A 21,186-nucleotide genomic window follows, 5' to 3' on the forward strand; every position below is an offset into this window, starting at 1 on the left:
GACTTCGCCGTAACAAAAGTTTCTTGTATATATATATATATATATATATATATATATATATATATATATACAGTAAAAGAGAACAGAAGACTCATTCTGACGAAGGCTTGCCCCAAGCCGAAACGTTAATACATGTTCGTTCGTTACCCTTTAGTCTTCTCTTTTACTTTACATTTTTACCGGCCCCATTGTACTTTATTCATACGCTATATATATATATATATATATATATATATATATATATATATATATATATATATATATATATATATATAGCAGAACAGAAAGATACGGGACGAGGGACTCGGTAAAGATACATATCAAGGTTGCAGTCGTCATTGCCAGTGCTATTCGGCTTTTTTCTTTCGAAATATTTAATAGGGCCGAATGACGTGTGCTTGTCACGTTTCTTTGATACATTGATAAATAAGCGAAAATATAAGTCGAGAAAAAATGCGCCGTTTTTCCGGGATATATATATATATATATATATATATATATATATATATAGTATAAATGCACATTTGGTTGGTGGAAGGATATTTCGCTAGAATAGGGCCAACCTGTAGAGAAAAATATAACGGCGGCCTTGTAAGTCCTTGGTCAAGTTTCCATCGGTACGCATTTGAATCCTCAGTACTGTACCGAGTGCAGCCATACGTGATCCTAAAAAAAGGACGGGCAAATGTTACCTATCCAGCTGTCCAGTACAGGAAACCCTTTTTTATTTCAGTGTTACGAGGGTAGGTGATTGCGCAAGTAAGCACGGTTCTGTTTCTAGAAAAAAAGAGGGGGGCTTTTTCTCCGTTTCGCTTTTACTCAACAGCGACGAAAGCGCCATGATGAGCGCAAGAAAGAAAAAGAAATGGCTCAGGTCTAACACTTCTAAACTTAGTAACCACGAGCGAAAGCAGAGACAACGCAGGCAGTGCTTGGTGAAAGTTTGCCTTTGCTTGAAAAAGGCACATCTTGCGCGCCGGCAGCTGAAGGTGGCTTGCGACGAGATGTATGACCTTGAAAGATGTAGCGTAGTAGAGCTGTCGCTCTAAAATACAATCATTGCTTTGAAACCCAAGCGTAATAGTGCATATCTCTCTTCTGGAACTGGCTGGATCTAAGGCCCTGACTGTGTGGTGAGGGAAAGCGGTAACAACTGGGGACACGTGACAAAACGAAAGGTACGATTATTCACGCACGCAGCGTCTGTGAAGGTATTGCCGAGAGTGCGAAGGATAGCAACACATTCGTCTTGGCACTCACGTATACGTTACAACGGTTACCGGCACCAAAGAAAGGGTACAACCAGCGCATCATGGCGTGAGCTATTAGGAAGTTTTAGCACTCCGCATGCTCCGTCTGTACCGTGGTTACCGTGTTAACAGGTACCCGTCTGGGCACTTGCGCATTCGTTTCGGTGGGGAGGATTAGTTCCGTGACCGGGCGTCGCCATGCCCGCGCATTCGTTACGGTGGGGTGCGCCCTCCTCGCCGTGCCTCCGCACGCATGCGCAGTCCGGTCCCGGTTAACACGGTAGCCACGGAATAGACGGAGCATACGCAGTGCTAAAACTCTCTATTGTCATCACGCCTTGGCGAGGGCAACTTCTGAAGAGGAAACTAGTGAGGAGATTCCTGATGTTGGATGCAGAAAGTGAAAATCTCTCATAAGGCGAGTAGCCGATAGCTGACAACAAGGAGGGGCAAACGAGGTTGCAAGACACGCATACACAACTATCGGACGCCTCCTCAGACAGGCGGCCTCACTCCATCGTAAGCGGAAACCAAAGGCAAGAGTAGACCGAAACTATGCCACACCAGGGTAGTTACAGCTGGGCCAATGCTACCTGAACGATGTTGGGCATGGGCAACGGTGGAAAGAGAGGAAGCGCGCGCAACAGGCGAGAAGGAAAGTTTAGCAAGAAGGGAAATTGCACAAAACCGCGATATATTGAGAGCTACTGAAGTCGCTTGTATTGGTTGTATATTTTATTTCCTCTTATTATTTGAAGGGCCATCGTTTCGTTCTTTGAGTTTGCGCGGCTCTCATTGTAGGGCAATCGGCGCTCGTTAGCCGCTTCTCCCTTCCTCGGGGTAGACTGCTCCAAGAAAAGGAAACGAAATATTTCAGCAGGCGAAAAACGCAATTCGGTGCTTGTGTTCACGTGTTGAGTGTAAAAACAATTTTTTAAGACGCAGGTTTTGTGGTTTGGAGTTACTAAGCCATTGCTGCGTAAGTTTTTGAGTGGTTGGCTTATCTTTCACACTGCAAATTATCTTGCTTTAATTCGTTAGTTCCAGTTGCATCCAGCTATAGCCTAACCCGGGGTGTTGATTGCGGCCTGCTAAAGCTGTTTTATTTAAAGCGGTTTTATCTAAAGAGGTTTTATTTCGGTGGCCTTGAAGCGTTAATGTTGACGTTAGCCAAGAGGCAGAAAGACTGACTAAGTCGAGATGCTCTCAGAAAAAGTGCAAATTAAAAAAAAAAACGCGTCGTTGTGTTGGCCTCCCGGAACATAATTTTAGAGCATTTCATGACCCCCGCAATGGCTCTCTCAATGTTTCTTATTTCTACACTAGGAAAACGGTTAGTAGATCTTCGTATTAAAATAGTAACAGTTCTCACAGATCTACGAGATCTCGCAGCTTGTTACATTCGTGCAGTTTGTTACACTCGTCGCGAGATGCGAATGCATCTAGTATTGCGATTATACGGATTTAGATTGACGAAATTCGCAGTGAGAGAATACAACAGCAGATTTTGTGATAAAGTCAAAGAGCTCCCCCTTTAGGCTTCCGGAAGAATGTAAAAATAGGTGCTAGGATATGCTTCCATGTGTAAAAGTCTATCCATTGTTCAAAGTTGGTTCATTTGACTGGAAAATGTAATTGGCGATTGGAAACCCAGAGCTTTACGTAGCAATTCTATACAAAGCCCAAAAAATTGTTTTCGTCTCCAGGTATTCGGGATTTACAAACTGACGTGAACAGTTAGCCAAAAATCTGTAGCGCCAAGAGCACCGTCAAAAACGTTTGCCACAAACTTCAGAAGTATTTTTTTAAAGGTGTCTTGTTTTTGTTTTGTTTTGCTTCTAACCAAACCGAAGCCCAATCGCTGGTTGTACGCGAGCTCCCGCCCTTTCAGTGCAGATAACAAATGACAAGGATGTTATAGGTCGACCGTTACCAGCGTTGACAAGGCGACAGGGAAGGACGTTGCAGTATACATACCGCATTTCATAGAGTATTGGAAGGAAGCGCTCACTAAGAATAATGACACAGACTAGACAGGACCATCCCTGCTCACCCTGGTTTCGCAAACGTGAGATTGTACCCATGGACAGTTTCCTTCAACAGAAAACAGCCATTGTTATTAATCAAATCATAAGGTATAACCACCCTGTTCATTTATCCGTTCTGTGCTCCTCATCCCGCCACACCAGAAATTGTGTTGCTGGTAACTTCAACCTACCGCCACCAATAACGTATACGGAGAATGACTGCTCCAGTTCACCGGTACCAAAATATGAAACAGTTTGTCGCAGGAAATAAAATCGCCTTAATACTTTTCCATAAAATAAAAAACAACGTTTTTTTGCCCTGCTATTGAACCTCCGTGACCGGCATACCCTCCTGAAATAATAACTATACTCGGTTATTTATTCTCTTCCAATATCACGTAGTCCAGCGAAAAATTGCTGCGTAGTTGTTATTCTTCGTTGGCTATCTTTTAGGGGCGAAGCTCCTTAGGGCGTGGGTCTGTCCATCCTCGACGTATGTATGTAGCCACCTCTAGTTTAGTTCTTGGATTGTTTACTAGATGGCGTGGCTACCTCTAGTTTAGTTCTTGGATTGTTTACTAGATGGCGGGGAGCGTTGTAATAAAATCCGTTCGCTGTTGGCGCGCGCTCGGAGTCGTCCGATGGATAAGGCTGCAGATGTGCGAGCCCGCGAGGCAGAAGCGCTCCGTGAAGCTGCGTGACGCCGCCGCCAAGATCCTGCCGTACGAAAGCGGGAGGCCGAAGCGTGTCGTCTGGCTGCGCGACGACGCCGCCAAGATCCCAGCGTTCGAGAACGAGAGGCCCAAGCGTCACGGCAACGGCGCGAGGACCCTGCCGTACGCGAAGCGGCACGGCTGCGGCGCGAAGAGGATCTCCAAAACGTCAGAGAACGGGAAGCGGCGAGAAAGCGCGCGTATCGGCAGGCAGACCCCGATGCAGTGAGAGCTCGTGAGGCGTCTGCAAAACGCATCAGGCGAGCTCAGCCCCAAGGTGCCGACGCACGGTTTAAGCGAGACTTTCTAGACGTTACGTTCCGACACAGATGTAGTGGGCGAACTTTCACTGAAGAGTCACGGTTTTACCGATGATTTCCCCTCAGGAGCTTCGCCCACTCATCATCATTCACCCCGTGGATATGCTGTGAATTTTTTTGTTTCCGTATAACTGAATAATTGCAATCAATTATTTGTATAATTGATTAATTTCACAAGACAGAAAGCTGGCTTCATTTTGAGCGTTAGGTGGTTGAATGCGGATACGACGTGCTCGCTATACACTGCAGTGGAGATTGTGAAACATTTCGAATAAATCGATAACTAGAATGATTCCCTGCCGATTTGTATCAAACCAAATCTGGCTTTCATTTCAATGCAAAAACTTAAAACAACGGATCGCGCGAAATGAGGTCAGTAATCATCGTACGACCGTTTCCTCGCCTACGAAAAAAGCCGAAGGGACAGCGTTGAAGCAGTAACGGCCCGCATGCGGTGTGATTTTTTTTCCCTTGCAGGCAGAAGAAACCGCAGTAACGACGGCCTTGTTGCAGCCAAACTTTTGCACGATCTCCGGATCTGCTTGTGTTCGATGTTTAACGAACGGTCGGAAGATGAATGATCCTTGCCGTTGTTCGACTGCCCTGCTTTGATGGTTGCGAGGTCAACTGTAATTATAAGAACAATGCTCAGCCGAATCCGTTCAGATAATTTTGTTTTTGTCGTTTTGTGGCAACCGGCTTAGTGGAGTGAGCGCTTTCGTTCCCGGGTAAAACAGCCCGGCGTTTCTACAAACAACAGTTAATGCTTAGAACCATCTGTTTGCTTTGACGGCATTGGCGCAGACGATTGAGCATTGATGCGCAAATGCGAGGTCGGCGAACGATTCCTCATGATTTGTTAATCGCCGTAGCTGTTGTTTGATCAGTGGTAGAACACGGGAATGCTTTTCGATTCGAGTTACTGGGCAAGCTTCTGCCATAGCACGGATGTATCGCGTCATGGATTGGTAATATCAGCACCCCAATATTTGAAACAAACTTTGGAGCAAAGTATTCACTGAACTTTTAAGGCAGCGCAGGCGGTGAAAGAGGAAAAGGGGCAAAAAAGAAGCTTTCTCGTCGTACATCGAGACGGCCGACGCTTGGAATAGCATAGGATACAGGGAATTGATATCAAAGATGAATGCCTGCGTTTTGCCCACGCCCTAAACTTAGCAGCTTACGTTGAGTACTGACACGACGAGTGTCCACACAGAATACATAAAGAAGAGGGCTGCCTGATGCATGACAGTTGAGTCCGTGTCCAATATATATGTATATATATATATATATATATATATATATATATATATATATATATATATATATATATATATATATACTGCCAGTGGGGGGCCGCCATCTTTTAACAGCGAAGCTGTTAGCAATTCGTTGATTCCGGCGTTTCACGAAACTCAGTATAACAATATAAAAAAAAGATATCACTGCCACCGGCATGACTCGAACCTGTGTTTGGTAGATCAACGGAGTTGGTCACAGTTGCCTTCACCGACTCGATTACTACCGTGAGTTGGTATTTTTGTTGTATAACGATAACTTCCTTTACATTTAAATATACACGCTATGTCGAAGATTACACATGATTCAGCAGTAGCTATGACAGTGGATGTGTCGGTTACAGGCTTTGGGTAGTGAGATGATAATGAACATATATTCAGGGAGAAAAACACAAACCAGAGAAGGAAAAACAATGACAGCAGCAACACACGCTCTACAGTAACAAACGCTAAAGGAATTCTGCGGGACTTATAAGCCGTTGCTGATCACACTTCTATATACAACTGAAAGTGGGATTGGACAAATAAGACGCTGACCTGTTGAGTGCTCGAATTTTTTAATCGGCTTGCAAGTTTCCATGTCTGCGCATCTCTTTTTTTGTCTCATAGCGCTTGAGTGCATGGCTGCCCCGGGCGACCGTTCTTCTCAGTTCCAGGTCAGAGCTTGATGTGCCCAGTGCGTTGACCGTCCATTCCGCAGAAAGTGTATCCATTGGGACTGTGTGTGGGGAGCGAACTCAACTGGATCTATCTTCGCTTTCCAGAGCGTGTGGAGGCCGATGGCTAGGACGCAGTCACGGGCAATGGGAGCGTCCTTCTCGACGCATAGAAATTTGAGGCCTGGCCAGGTGACATCCCATGAGGTTCTGAAGCACGATTCTATTTCATTCCAGAAATACCTTGCCGTGTTACAGGAGCCAGTACAAGAAAATTAAACGGCTTACTCACTCGGCTGGGACTGTGAGGAGAGGAATCGCGCCTCCTGCTTGAAACAGAACACGTGATAGGGTACACGATGCACCTGCGGGCGCCTAGTTTAAGTGCGCGCGTTCCGTTCGTTCGTTCTGCTTCTTAGATTTGCTTATTATTCACCTTTATAGCAATAAAGATGAAGTGAGGGTCGTTGCGGCAGCGGAGAAGAAGCAAATCGGCTGCAATCGTGGACTTAAACCGTTGTGATGGTCGCGAAAGTTGCGTACAGCTTCGCTACCTTCAAGTCTTACGTGCTAGCGTGAGCTTCCTTCATTTTTTGAAGACTTTGTCTCTTGTAGCAGCGCGGTCGCTTACTAATGTTTTTTTTCTTCCATGGTAAATAACTCAAATATGGAGGAAAATATATACACGCAGCATTGACAAATCAGGGTGAAACGGTAATATGGAATTCGGCGAACAAAACATTGACAAATACTCCCGCTAGTAAGGAGGCAGGGATCCACACTGGTGCGAAATAGGGTACAAATCAGGTCTCAGATCATTTGGTCATAGTAGCCTCTTAGCGTAATTATTATTTCACTAAAGTGCAACTTGGATGATACCATCGGCTCAGCGTGTCTATCTAACATGCGCGTTTTCCAGAGACTCTGTATTGCCACCAGAAAAAAAAAAAAAAAAAAAAAAACAGGTCATAAGGCACATAATCGCGGGGAGCTACAAGGTACCGCCCAAGGGAGGGTGTTAATTTCAAGTATTTTCGGAGTTTCCGTTGATGCACATCCCAGAACAATTTAGCGTTTTTGCAGTCAATGAAACAATGCTCAATTGCTTGTGGGCAACCAAACAGTCTACAGTTAATGGTTATCTGCTACTACCAGGCTTCTTGCTGACATAGTAGGCGTTGTTGCGAGTGCCACATGCACCTGAAAGGATGGCGGGGCGTCCTGCCTCCCTCCTCCCTGTGGAGGTTGATCGGCACCGGCGCCGCCCAGTGCGCTGGCGTCTGACATTGATGAATGGCGGGTGGAAGAGGGGAGCGTGCGGGCAGGCACGCGGGAGATCAGCGCCGCCGGCGTCGCTAAACTCTCCCGGGATTCCCCTCGATCCTTCCGCTCCGGGGGACAGCGGCCCCCCTCCGTCCTCTTCCAGCATCCCACGGGCCGCCACGCATGCCTCCCGCGCCTCCCCCTTCTCGCTGCCTCGGCCCTGGCTGCGAGTTATGGCCGCAAAACTAGCACATATGGTCCGTCTGGCTCTGCGCTGGGCTTCTGACTCCCCCCTCCTGCCAACTACTATTCTGAGTTTTAAGCTAGTTCTGACCCAGGCGTGCGCGTTTCTAGACCGGACGGTGCGCTCGCACGAATGCGTCTGGCGCACCAGGTCCAGGAGGTTGCGCAGTGCCTGGCGGAGCAGAGATAATTTCAAAAAAAAGCAAAACTGAGTTATTAAAGCGATGCTTTATATGGCTAAGGGAACGGGGGATCCGGCGGTCCCGTGTACGCAGAAAACTCCTCCAGCGCAACCCCATGCGCATGCCCGAAAACATAACCAGATTGGAGAGGAGATAGAAGTAAGGGGAGAGCGAGATTGGCTGGGCTTATAGCGTGATGCAGCTACACTCTCGCATCCAGCGACTGTGGTAAGTGGGAACTGCACATCGCAGGGAGCGAAGCACGCGGGTTGAGACCCGCCACGCGTTACAGCTTTCCTGGTTAACCACCTGTGCGTAGTTGAGGGGGGTATTTTTGTAGCGTAAGCTACACTGGCCGAGGTTGAGCAGTTTCGCGTTTGCCGTGAAGGGCCGTTCTGCGCAAGCGTGAGGGGCATAGGATTTGATTTGATTGGATTGGCGTGGCGTGGTTTGGCTTGGCTTGGATTGGCTAGGATTGGATTGGATTTGGCTTGAACAGGATTAAAGTGGATAGTGTTGCGTCATAGCCGCGGCAGACGCACTGGCGCCAGTGCGTGCCCAGGTGTGCACCTCAACTGCGCAGTAGCCAAGTCTGACGCTGCGCCGGAGCCGCTTGATAGCCGTTTCGCGTGGCTCGTGAAGAGCCGTGCTGAGCATGCACGAGGAGCACTGACTGGGCAGGACTGGACTGGACTGGATTAGACTGAATTGGACTGGACTGGATTGGACTGGACCGGACTGGATTGGACTGGATTGGACTGTACTGCTGAACCTTAGCTCACGCTACGTATATCCTGGCATAGCAGAGCTAAGCCACTACTAATTTTTCTGGTTAGTTTGTAGGAAACTAGATACGACCTACTTCTGTCGATTTCATCCAACCAGAGTGCTCTACGAAAAAAAAATTGGCCGCGTATCTGCTCCTTTCGTTGCAAATGACGTCAAAAGATCTTTATCGGCTTTTGCGAAGTAAATGCCTCCCTTCGCTTTACCGCTCACCTCTCATGCTGTTCCTCTTGCGTCGCGCTCCTCCCAAGGTAAAGACGCCAAATGTTTGCTTAAATCATTTTAAATTTTGCGCGTTCCACTGCTCCAAACCGGGTGTCTCGATGCGAACGCTGCCGTACGGCGAAGACGCGCGTGAATCGAGGCGCCCTACTTCAACGTTTATAGAACCGCGTTTCCCTACTCCACGTGCGTTGCAAGCAGAACGTGGAAACTATCTAGTGGAACCTTGCGTAACTGTTAGCGGTTGATTTCTTAAAATGGCGCCAGAAGCTATAGTGGCGCGGGCGACAGCAGGCGACGGCGGAGTGAATTCTTTTTCTGCAGTTGATGAAGTATTTAATTTCGCAAAAGTCAAGCATGTTTGAATTTTTATAAAGGAACACTGGAAATATCACTTTTGTATTGATTTGTTGTCTCATAATTGCGTAATGTCTTGTTCTTCTTCAACAATGTTGACAAGTATGAACATTACACCGGACCAAGACGGGTAGATTTAGCTGTAAGACTATTGCGCAGGCATTCTTTTGCTTTGGCCGCGTGGCTGAATCGAGTCACAGACAGACAGATGGGCATACAGACATACAGACAGACCAAAATTTCTGTGTTTAAGTAGCCCAAGAAAGACTATCGTCTTTAAAAAAAGCAACAGTTTTAGACCCCGGGCGCTCTAAAACATGGCATTGTCCCCCGCAACAAAACCATTCAAAGCGGCGCTGCAGCGGCGTATGGTACTGTTGCGGTGCGGTGAGTAAGGTTAGGCCTCCGGACGCGGCTGCGGATTCTATTCGGCGAGAAAACACGCATATTTTGAAGTTTTTGGGGCACGCTGAGAACGACCATTTTCGGCGCCTTCCATTCGCGGATGTGTCACGGTAGATTGTGTCATTCTTTCTTGAAAGGTGCTTTTAGAGCGTGAGCGTGATCATAGTCGGTACAAGCTTGAATATCTCTAATAAGCCCGGATATTCGGCTCACACTGAGTGTTTAAAGGAGCCATGAAGACAAAATACAAGTTGGGTTTATTAGAAAGACTGCTTAGTCCCGATAACAATGATACCAATATCATCGCAATCTCCGAACAAATAACGGAGATATGAAAGAAAACGTGTGAAGCAGTCGCGACCCCCTAGCCAATTTCCCGCAACTTTTCTATGACGTCACAGAACCTTGTTTGTGCGATTGGCGGCCGCCTAACTGACCTGTCACGACGACACATGACTGGACGTCTGTAATGGGGCCTCTAGTTCCATTTGAGCGCATCACTTGAATGCTAACGAGCAGTTAACGCATTGAAAATTATGCTTTATTGTTGGCCCGTATGACGTCATTCTTGCTCATAACACGTCACTGTGGCGCGAAATTTGAAAGTTTTTAAATACTTCTTGCTTTTTTTTTCTTTAAAAAACATCTTTTGTGGCTGTAATGGAGCTGAGTGAGATACTGAATCCTAGTTCTTCCAAATTAAACGAAGTTGTATTTTCTACGAAAAATTCATAGCGCATAAAAACAAGGACAGAGAAGAGGAGAGACAACACGGAGCGCACTTTCAACTCCGTTGAAAGTGCGCTCCGTGTTGTCTCTCCTCTTCTCTGTCCTTGTTTTTATGCGCTATGAATTTTTCGTCTAAGCATCACCAACTAGCCCAGAAATCCGTACTTGTATTTTCTCTTCATGGCTCCTTTAAGGGTGCCGAATACTAAATTCTGGGTCGCTTGGAGGGACATCTTACGCCCTGTCCTGAACATTTTGAAGGACTAACCTCTGTGGTTCTTGGTGATTGGCTGCGGGCAGTCTTAGATGGTGCCACTCGGGCAGAGCGATTGCTGGCACGCCTCGCAAGGTAAGGTCCACCTGTTTGCTAACAACTCACTCACTCACTCACTCACTCACTCACTCACTCACTCACTCACTCACTCACTCACTCACTCACTCACTCACTCACTCACTCACTCACATGAGCATAGAAATTTTGATCGAGAGGGGTTGAGATTGCGCCTAGACCAGGCTCCTCCATATGATTTTTCAAGGGATTAACAATATATATATAAGAAACACATAACTATTAACTGATGACAATGTACGCTAAACGTTGCGGCAGAATTCGCGAACCCTGCGTGCTGTCAAGAAAAAAGGAAACTAAGGCATTTTTTCATAAGATTTTATTCGTATGCCCCGAGAATTGTGGCTGGACTGCGATCCGTGTGCTATTTTCTGTTTTGTCTACATAAGAGGAAAAAAACAGTGAAATAAATATGGAAATGTATAAAAAAATCTAAGGTCACATATATGCGTAGCAAATATGGAAGCAAAAAAACATATAAGTAAAGAACTACGTTAACCTAAAACTAACAAAGGACTCCATCAAGCTGGTGTTATAAACGTAAAAAGCACGAACCAAACTTGTGGGAGGACGTTTGGTTTTCATGTCGCTTTGTCATCTAGAATCTTTTTTCGCACACACGCAACGGTTATGGACGAATCTTAGCGTCGCTGTCTTTTATGCCAATATATTTTGTAGGAGCAGCTTGTCACGCAGTGCGTACTGCGGATAATTGCACCAAAATGATTCACGCAAACATTACTGCAAGATGTACAGTTATGGCGAAAAAATGAAGGAAGCTTACAGCAACGCGTAAGACTTGAAGGCAGCAAAGCTGTACGCAACCTTCATGACCATCACTGCGGTTTAAGTTCACGATTGCAGCCGATTTTCTTCTTGCTCGCTGCCGCAACGAGCTTTGCTCCATCATTGTTGCTATAAGTGTGGCGAACGTTGGAATCTTTCTCGTTCGGAGAAAGTGTTGCTACGATTATGCACGCGCTCACATGCGCGCGCTCACGTGGGCTCGGCATTTTCTTGGTATGTTTAACTGCGGACCCGAATCTCTAACGATTTACTAAACAGCTTCGCTGTTAAAATAACCCGCAGGGAACGAGATTCACGCACACCGAAACACAGGACGGGAGGGGGGCGAAGACGAAGTCCGAATTCGTTAGCACTCTGGTTCCCAGTGGTGGCCCTGGTTGCATGGAGGTATTGAAACAACCAGACCTGCTGTTTCGCCCGAGAATGTCCCCTGGTTTGTTGCAAGCAGTGTTACGATTCAGCGCACCGCTACCCTGTGCGCGCGTGCAAGTTCAAGTTGGGGTTGTGCGGTGAAGTTCATCTCCGCTTGGCGGCAGAGCCCGCTTTCCTCGAACATGCCACGGCAGACCGGAGTGTGTCCGCCGCGCGGGCGCCCCATTGGGGGTGACTCACACCACAGCAGTTGCAAAATCCGGGACAAGGGAGGCATGTAGAGACTTGAATCTGCGAGCGGACGCCGCTCTCCGGGATCTCCTCTTCCCTCTCTCTCAGACTAAATGTACGCCGCTACTGCCAGCTCTTACGAACCTGGGTTCTTTTGTGTCTGTACTGTGTTCAGCCCGTGTGCAAAGCACCAGGATAGCTTTTGGACCGTTGGCGCCTCGTGTTTAAAACGCGCTCCTTACAAGCGCGTTTCATTCGATTGACAGGATCGGATCCCGCTGTTCCTCGGTTTGAGTCGTGCTTTAATCTCGCCCGCAAGAGTGCTGCTCCAGTATCGTCGCTGTTCATCTCTCGCCATATTTAAGCCCTGTCTGCGGCTTTTAGATGCAAAGCATCTCTTGCTCGGGGCTTTGTCCGGCGTCCGTCCGTTGTTCGCACCTAAAGAAATAGTTAGCGGCGCCCGGTTTCGATCCCACGACTCTCTGGCCGCAACGGGAGGTACGTGGTGCTCTTCCCACTACGCTACAAATCCGGGACAGGAGCAAGTGCTACGAACGCGCATTATGTCCTTGACTCATTCAAACTATGTCAAGAAGCTACTGATACAATGAAGGCACGCGAAGCTGAACGTCAACCGAAACGACGAGCTGAAAACTTTAGAGGAGGATGTTGAATTTCCCGTGGGAAAGCTGTTGCGGGAAGCGGCACGCGCCTTGCAGCTCAACCAGCCCCGTCCGCAGTGCCTCTGATGCTGATTGTGGCAGGATGCCCCTAGGGATTGGCCAACCAAAGAATCCATCACGGGATAGCTTCGCGTTCAACCACCGTCCGTCGTCATCCTCCCGTAAGGGAACCGCCGAATAAGAAGGAGAAGACACAAGCTGCGAAGAGGAGGTGAGGGCGTGTACATTGCTCTCAGCCGGTGCACGAATGTCAACAACCGTTACCTCACCAACGCTGGCGGAGACTACCGATTCTACCACCGAGACGACAACATCGGACAAGAACATGATGGACGAGTTTCGGCGCCTCGAGAAACACTGCCTACTCACCGTAACACAACAGTACTTGCGTGCCTTTGTCACCGGTGTGGACCCGGACGCGGAATTCCCTCTGGCGCTAGTAAACACCAGATCACTCAACATAACGGCAACACAATGGAACCACACGGAACCGCCACGATGTTTCGCATCCTCATCAGGGTTCCCCACGGGAAGATGGTGTACTTTTTTTTGTTGCCAACACCAAGGCAGCTGCTTCGGCTCACCACTCGTACACCACTCTACCGCTACACGATTGAGGAGATGGAGCTTGGTTCGCGGACGCCTTCGCCAATGTAACGGCAGCCACTCTCGTCGCGAGGCGGAGCGCGTGCTCGCAGAACAACCCCGCGTGTGAAGGCCTTGAATACGAGTTGTGCATGCCAGGAGGGAAACAGGCCACCAAGCGAGAGTACGGGGACTCACAGGATTCCTGGGGTTCACAGAATCCTAGAACGTTTTACGGCGTAGATGGTTGCCTTGGTCGCCGCGCATGACAGCGCCCCAAAATGTGTTTTTTTTGGGGGGGGGGGGTGCTCACTCACTCACTCACTCACTCACTCACTCACTCACTCACTCACTCACTCACTCACTCACTCACTCACTCACTCACTCACTCACTCACTCACTCACTCACTCACTCACTCACTCACTCACTCACTCACTAAATTCTCAAATCGAAGTATGCAAGTTGAATAACCACTGTTCGATTCAGATCCAAAATTTGAAATATTCGCACGTAGCGAAATTTCTCCAAGGAGAAATAGAGTTTAGATGTTGTCACGTAGTCAAGAGCGACGCAAGGTTCTTGTAGCGCTTAAAATTTGCTGAAGTGAACTTGTGCTCCGCAATGAGCTATAAGAAAAGCACGAACGCCAAAGCAGCAGTCACAGTGACGTGCTCAGTAGAGCGTCTGCGATTCAAACACCACGGCGTTTGGTATGCGTGTACTTATCTTGAAGCAAAATTGTTTCCCGAAACATCTTATCAGATTGAGGACATTGTCAGTCATCTTAAAACAGTCTAGGTGACTGATGAGCCGGTGACATACAAGATATAAAACAGGAGGCCTTAGCGCGTCATAACGCAAAAAAATTCCCTCGCACTTCCCCGAGGGGGAGAGTGTGTAAGTGCGAATGCACGGTTGTTGATTGCGCGATTACGGTGGATATCGTGATCTTGGAGTGGAGAGGAGGCGCCCAACACCCGCAGTCACTGAGCGGAGAGAGGAGGAGGAGAGTAGCGCCCGCCGTTACGGCGAGGGCTACACGAGCGCCCTCACGCGTCGGAATGCGGAGCGCCCGCTACGCGAGCGAGAGCTCTCCCGCCCGAAGTGGAGAGGAGGCGCCCAACACCCGCAGTCACTGAGCGGAGAGAGGAGGAGGAGAGTAGCGCGCGCCCATCTCCCCCCGTTGCTAGGGAAGACGAGGAGGAAGACGAGGAGCGCGCGCACCCGCAGCTGTTGCTATGCGGACGACGGCGGCGGACGATTCAGGCTCGCTTAAGAAGTGCATTCGCACTTAAAAAAGGGCGTTCCCCTTGAAACAAACGATAAAACAGCCAGGCGTGGCGGGCACGTGCTTGCAACAAAACATACAGTTTTTGTGCCAATACCGTTTTCAAGCGAATAACTGAAGGTATTTTAATCCCCAGAACTGCAACCAAAGCCTTCAGGAGCGAAATCCAGGGTCTCTCCCCTACATCATGGGAGCCTGATATCGCACTGTGCATCTTTTTTTTTTCGCCAAGAACTTAACGTTTTCGTTGAAAGCGTGCCATAAGAGAACGACGCGGGTGCCAACACAGTTCAACATAACTCCCCCTCATAGCATCACCCGTGCATTCGCACTTCCCCATGCTCCCCTTCGGGGAAATGCGGGTAATTTTTTTAGATAGGAGTGGGAAGCCGCAAGCACCGATGGTTGAGGCGGCTTGACGAGGCGACTGTCCCAGTATCTGGCAGCAGCAGCAACACTCGTGTACAAAATAGGAGCAAGGATTACATACATTGAAAAATACGAAACAAATAGAAAGAACACTCGCGAGACACCATGTGACATCATGTTTCATCCTCTGAATATTACAGTACACCCATAGTGAAACACAAATCACTCAGAAAAAATTACCCCACCTTCCCACGAGGGGAACCCTGTGGAGATGCGACGCATCTTGGGGGTTCACTTGGTGTTTCCGTTGGGTTGATTCTCTAATTGCGTGAAACGTGTGAGGAACGCGTATGATGTATTCTTTATTTAACACGCGGCGTAACGTTAACGATGACGGCCTTGTGGTCGCTGAAGTGTACGGGTAGTGGATGGTGAAGTAACGGGACCGCCGTGCAATTTACAGCGAAGATCAAGTCTATGCACGTGCCCGAAATCCGAACGCCGGTGGTGGAACGACCGCGGCTATGACGCAGCGTGGCGCGGCTATGACGCAACACAATCCAACACAATCCACTTTAATCCAATCCAATCCACATCCAATCCAAGCCAAGCCAAGCAAGCCAAGTAAACCCAATCGAATCCAATCCAATGCCCCTCGCGAGGAAGTGTTCGCTATCGGAGAGGAGAGGGGGTGAGCAGTTGAGAGCGCAGCTCGCGCGGCGAGGAGAATGGGGAAGGGGTGGAGACGAACAACAACAACGCCGTATGGAGGGACAAGGCGAGTGAATGAGATGCAGTCGCATCTAAAAAACTAACTGCTTGGGACATACACCCTCCTTAGCGAGTTCAATATTGCCAGAAGAACACGCACGGATACACACACGTATACAGAACTAAAGTTCTAGTTCTATACGAGTTTATAAAATACTTTAAATAATCTCAATGACCTCCAATAACCGTGATGACAAGCAAAAGGCAAATACAGATACAAAATAAAAATGTAAACATCATATGGACTATTACGGTAAAGTACAAATTGACATAAAATACTAATGTGGTTGGATCGTGGTATGAATTTGTGTGTTGGGCCCGCTTTTGCACCGAGGAAGTTTGCGACGAACGTAATCAAGCCAGCCGCCAAGGTCGGCAAGGTGAAAACATTTAAAACCACGAAGCGAAAAAAAAAAAAAACAAGGGAATGGGATATGTAATTTTTATTCTTCTTAAAGCTTTCGCAAAAACACGTAACAAAATTTCGGCGATTTAACGGAATGCCATAAAGCGCTGTGTCACACCCCCTACGCCCGTTTAAATTGTAACAATAATGCGTAAGCTGGTATCTGCTGAAACCTTTAGACCTTTACTATTCGTTTGTCTGCACTCTAAAAAAAAACACAGCGATTTATTGTAGCGAGCCGTAATGCACAATGTAAACAATGCGGTTGGTTGAAACTCAAAGGCTGCTGGGAATGTGGTCGAGAACCCCGCCCCAAAGAAAACAATTGTCGTTTTGTACGTCCAGGACTACTTGTAGGCGGAAGCATAAACACGCAGCCTTTTTCGATTACAAGATTTTGTACTCTTAGGAAAGTTATTGGAAATACCGACATAAGGCTAGACTAGCCGATATCAGAGAGAGAGAGAGAGAGAGAGAGAGAGAGAGAGAGAGAGAGAGAGAGAGAGAGAGAGAGAGAGAGAGAGAGCTAGTGTGAGAGAGAGAGAGAGAGAGAGAGAGAGAGAGAGAGAGAGAGAGAGAGAGAGAGAGAGAGAGAGAGAGAGAGAGAGAGAGAGAGAGAGAGATAACTCTAGGTAAAGTGGGGAACTGTTGGAGGTCGGGGTTTTCTGTGGCCTGGGGCATTTTGGGGTCCGCCGGTGTTTTAGAGGCAAGGGCCGTATTCTGATTCCCTCTCCCACTCTATTTGATCCCTTGACTGGAGGCTCGACAGGAGGAGGGACTCAGAATACCAGGAAAAGTCTGGGGGGCATAACTCCCGTATTATGAAACCCTCCTCTACTCGAACCTCAAGTCGGGGATATTATTGAAAGTGATTTTCGCATGTATAAGCATTGCGGTGTCCTCCACTCAGCCGAGTTGAGGAAACGCGTGGAGTGGAGGGCAGTCTCAGAATACGGCCCTAAGTCGTGTGGGTTCGAGACGAGGTTGAGGGAGCACACTCTGTAATGCTCTCGCTAGACCGCCTCCTATAGAATAGTGTGCAATGTATTAGGGCCTATGTGTGGGGAGGAGGGAGTAAGTTAAGGTTCTATGATGGTTGATTTGGGATAGTGCTGGATAGGGCACTGAAGATTGGCGCGTGTGCGGGATGACCAGTACGGGCATCTAGGTGGCAGTGATGATGTCTCTGCGGTGTGGTTCTCAACTATCAGTGTTCCGGGAATACCTTTCGGGCCTGCAAAAGTGATGGGGGACCCCACAGTAAAATATGTTGACCGGTGACATAATCTCAGACGATTTGCGCTTGCAGCTGAATTCCCCTATACACCTATTCAGTGCCCATTTTCTTACCTGTGGCTTTTATGATCCGTGTCATATTGTCAAACAATTTTTAAAGCGAGGCTTTCCATGCCTTAGTGATGGCGTTTGATGTTCCGTAAGAACTCACTGCAGGAAAGCCAACTTTTTGCAGTAGGTTTTGCAAAACGATGATGACGGTGATAAGCGAGGACACAAAAAGCGCCTAAAAAGCACCTCCCGTGGTCGGAATCGAACCTGGGTCGCTCGCGTAACGAAGCCGACGTAAATGTGATCGCACCATTCCGACGCGGTCCAAGCAACTTAGATTTTGGGCTTTGACTCTGGTTGCATGCGAGAAAGCTTCGCGTTTTACCATTTTTCTCTTGAGGAAGGGGCTTTGATTTTTCTTGCAGCTTTCAAGTCTACAGGCACCTATCAAACACCCCCCGTCTTGGTGTCTGGCCTTTCTGCACAGTTGAGATGTTGCTCGAAAAGTCACCTTTAAAGCATGTGCTACACGGAGAAGTGTTACATTGGCGAAGGCGTCCAAGTATAGAGCTCCATCGCCTCCGTCATGTAGCCGTAGCGTGGTGGACGAGCAGCGAGCAAAGTGCTGCTTTGTGTGTTGACGACAAACAGCCGAGAGCAAACTTAGCTGGTTCATTGCATGGCGAGATATGAACAGCGACGACACAGGAACAACACCCTTACGGGCGAGCTTACAGCATGACTCGTACAGAGAAGCGGGCCTGATGGAAGCCCGATGCAGTCTGCACTCGGTCACTGAAAGCGCTGAATTTATACACAGAAGCGGTTCCGCCGGTTCCCCATAGCATTTGCACACGGCCCGAAGAAAGTACAGATGCACAAGAAATCTCTTTTCCTGTCTCACGAAAGCCGGCGATCGTTGAGTATGAGAGAGGAGGGAGAGTAGACCTCGGCGAGCGGAGTCTGATCGCAGATTCAAGTCTCTACACGCCCCGCTTGTCGCAGCTTGTTTGAGGACGGCGGGCTTTCCTGCAGCACTCAAGGCTTCCCCGCACTACCACAAACTTGCAGCATGCGCGCTGAATCATAACAGAAGTTAACGTACGTGTCATTCAGCAAAGTTCCTTTTCCGCATTTTTGGGGGGGTCAGGCGAAGAGAAAAGAATCGGGGTGAGGGGGTGATGGCAAAGCCCCGGAAGGGCATCGTGGGCATTCAAAAATTTCCACGGGGACCCGGTGAGGTCCTCGGATCTACGCTCATTCAAGAACCACCGCTCTGGGATATAGCTAGTATTTGCCAAGCGTTTTCTTTTTTAATTTCACCTGATCTCTGGAGCGGGGACAGAGCGGGTAGAAAGCCGATTGGAGTGAGGGTTTTAAAGCGTCTTTTTTTTTTTTTTGTAAGGTACGAGCTGCGACGCTGGCGGTATCAAGACCGGAAAGGTGAACTCAAGCATTGTTTTGAAATGGGCACCCCCATTCCATTACAGTTGTATTTCGGGGAATTAGAACTTGCCCAATTCCCTTCGTTTCGATTCCGCCGAATGCCAATATGTAGCTCATTCTCAATGGCCACTTCTGGAATGGCCGAGCAGTTTAATTCCATTTTTATAATCCCTAGACGTAAAAACTGCCTCCTGTTAGCTGTATGATGTAATGGACAATTGAAACCTAAAGCTGACAATATCAGATGTGTCTACAAGTAAAAACTATTTTAATTCTTTGTCATGCCTAACCAAGTCGCCCAAGCGTCCAGGCTACCCATCTGCTAGATTGGAAACGCGCACACGGCGAAGGACACCTACGAAAAAGTACCGTTTAAAGGGGTCATGCAAACAAGATCTGTTTTTTATTCGAAAGATTTGGTGTTTTATAGTGCCCCCGGCACTTGTCCGGCAGCAAACGATGCTTTATTAAATGAGAAATTGAACAATTTGAGTCAAAATCTTGAATCTCCCGCGAAGCAGTGTTTCATGACGTATTCGATGACGTATCCAGAGCACGTGTTCAAGCGAACGTTAGTGCACTGTTCAGTCTGCAGCGAATAACTAAACGCCTAGTTTACCGTCAGTCGTCATAGATGGCGCCGCCATACTGTGCGCACCGCTGTTAGCGCTTGTTTTGTTTCTGAGCGTATTTACACCTGCCTTATTTTCGCTACGGTAGAAAGTAATTGCTTCGTGAACCATGGGGTATGCTCGACAAACCGGGTCACGTAAGGCAATGTCGCTTACGCCAATCAGCCATTGCCGTTTGAGACAAACCCTAAGGCCCCGGACTGCTGTGCCGCCATGACAAGCATAGTGCGCGCAGTACCAAGAGCAGCACGCACTGGTGCATCTATGTTTACGTGTACTTTCGTAACTTCCATTGTTTACCCCACCATATTTGCTGCTATAAAATTAATATTCATTAAATTTAAGCGAAAATAACTCGTCCTGCAAGGTTATAAGCACCGCCTAGCTTCCGTTTGCTTTGGCCGGCCTCAGCCAATCGCACAGCTGCCTATAATACGTCATGCGTTCCAGTGCGGGAAATGAGCTAGTGGGTCGCATGGCCATTCTTTTTTTCTCTTTTTATATAGCCTTTTTGAGCGAACTTTGCCTTAAAAGTGGTGTCAGTGTTAATCTAACGAAGCAGTCTCCCGAATCAACCAAACCTGCATTTTGTCTGCCCGGGCCCTTTAAAATTAAATATTGACAACTGCGGCTGTAAATTCTCGGAAAGTGTATAGGGTGTCACATACAAGAAAGCAGAACTATGACGATATGGGTCTCAAGCTTAAAATTCGGAACTGCGCTGGTCTTACCCAAATATATAGCTGAACCACTTCACGGCTTGATGTTTATTAGCTACGAAAGTCTACGTGATGACGGGCTGAGTATCAGGGCCATTCACGTCTAGAATAAGTTGGACGGGCCTTTTACAGACAGGTATTCAAGTAGATGCGCTCAGCAGTTGCAGAGGCGAATACGACCAACGGCGTTTCAGCTGGGCAGCGCCTATAGACAATAGTCTGCTGGACGCGCCATTGCTGCTGCTTCACGGAGATTCCCGTCGAGGCTCCTCGCTCTTGCTGCTCGCCTACCTATCCCTTTATCACTCCCTTTCTCCTCTAATCTTTATATACCCCTCCTCCCCCTCCCCCCCGCACTGGGTTGTATGCAGTTGAGCCCCCAGCTGGGCTCAATAATATCCCCAGTGCATCTCCTTTCCTTTTCACTCGAACCACTTAGTAGTAGTAGTAGTAGTGCATAAGATGAAAAGCTCTGAGCGAAGAACTTTGATCTTTTTCTTAGCATTGCCCGTTCGTCAACCAAATTTGATTGTTAAGATATCCAAAGAGTACATCAAATCAAATCAAATCAAATCAAATTAAAACAGATCAAATCAAATCATTTTTATTTGCCATCATACATGGCAGATGGAAGGGCGGTGGGATAAAAGCTGCTCACAGGCAGCTTGACCAGCCCACAGCCGCTGATTTATTTGGTTCAGCGTAGCATCACAATTGCACATCAGTACAGATCATGTAAGTCGCATTATAAATGAACTGAACACACTGAAAAAAAGCCCCTCTCCAATC

General features: G+C 47.8%; 1 protein-coding gene across 2 annotated transcripts in view; it reads left to right on the top strand.

Annotated features, from left to right (window-relative positions):
* Positions 1-21,186, top strand: part of LOC144152971 (protein Wnt-5b-like) — a 571,698-nt gene that overhangs the window by 348,131 nt on the left and 202,381 nt on the right. The gene's annotated exons all lie outside the window — the stretch shown is intronic.

The sequence above is a fragment of the Haemaphysalis longicornis genome, unplaced genomic scaffold (genome assembly GCF_048455015.1).
Source record: "Haemaphysalis longicornis isolate Haplotype H1 unplaced genomic scaffold, Haemaphysalis longicornis Haplotype H1 scaffold_9, whole genome shotgun sequence".
Taxonomy (NCBI): Eukaryota; Metazoa; Arthropoda; class Arachnida; order Ixodida; family Ixodidae; genus Haemaphysalis; species Haemaphysalis longicornis.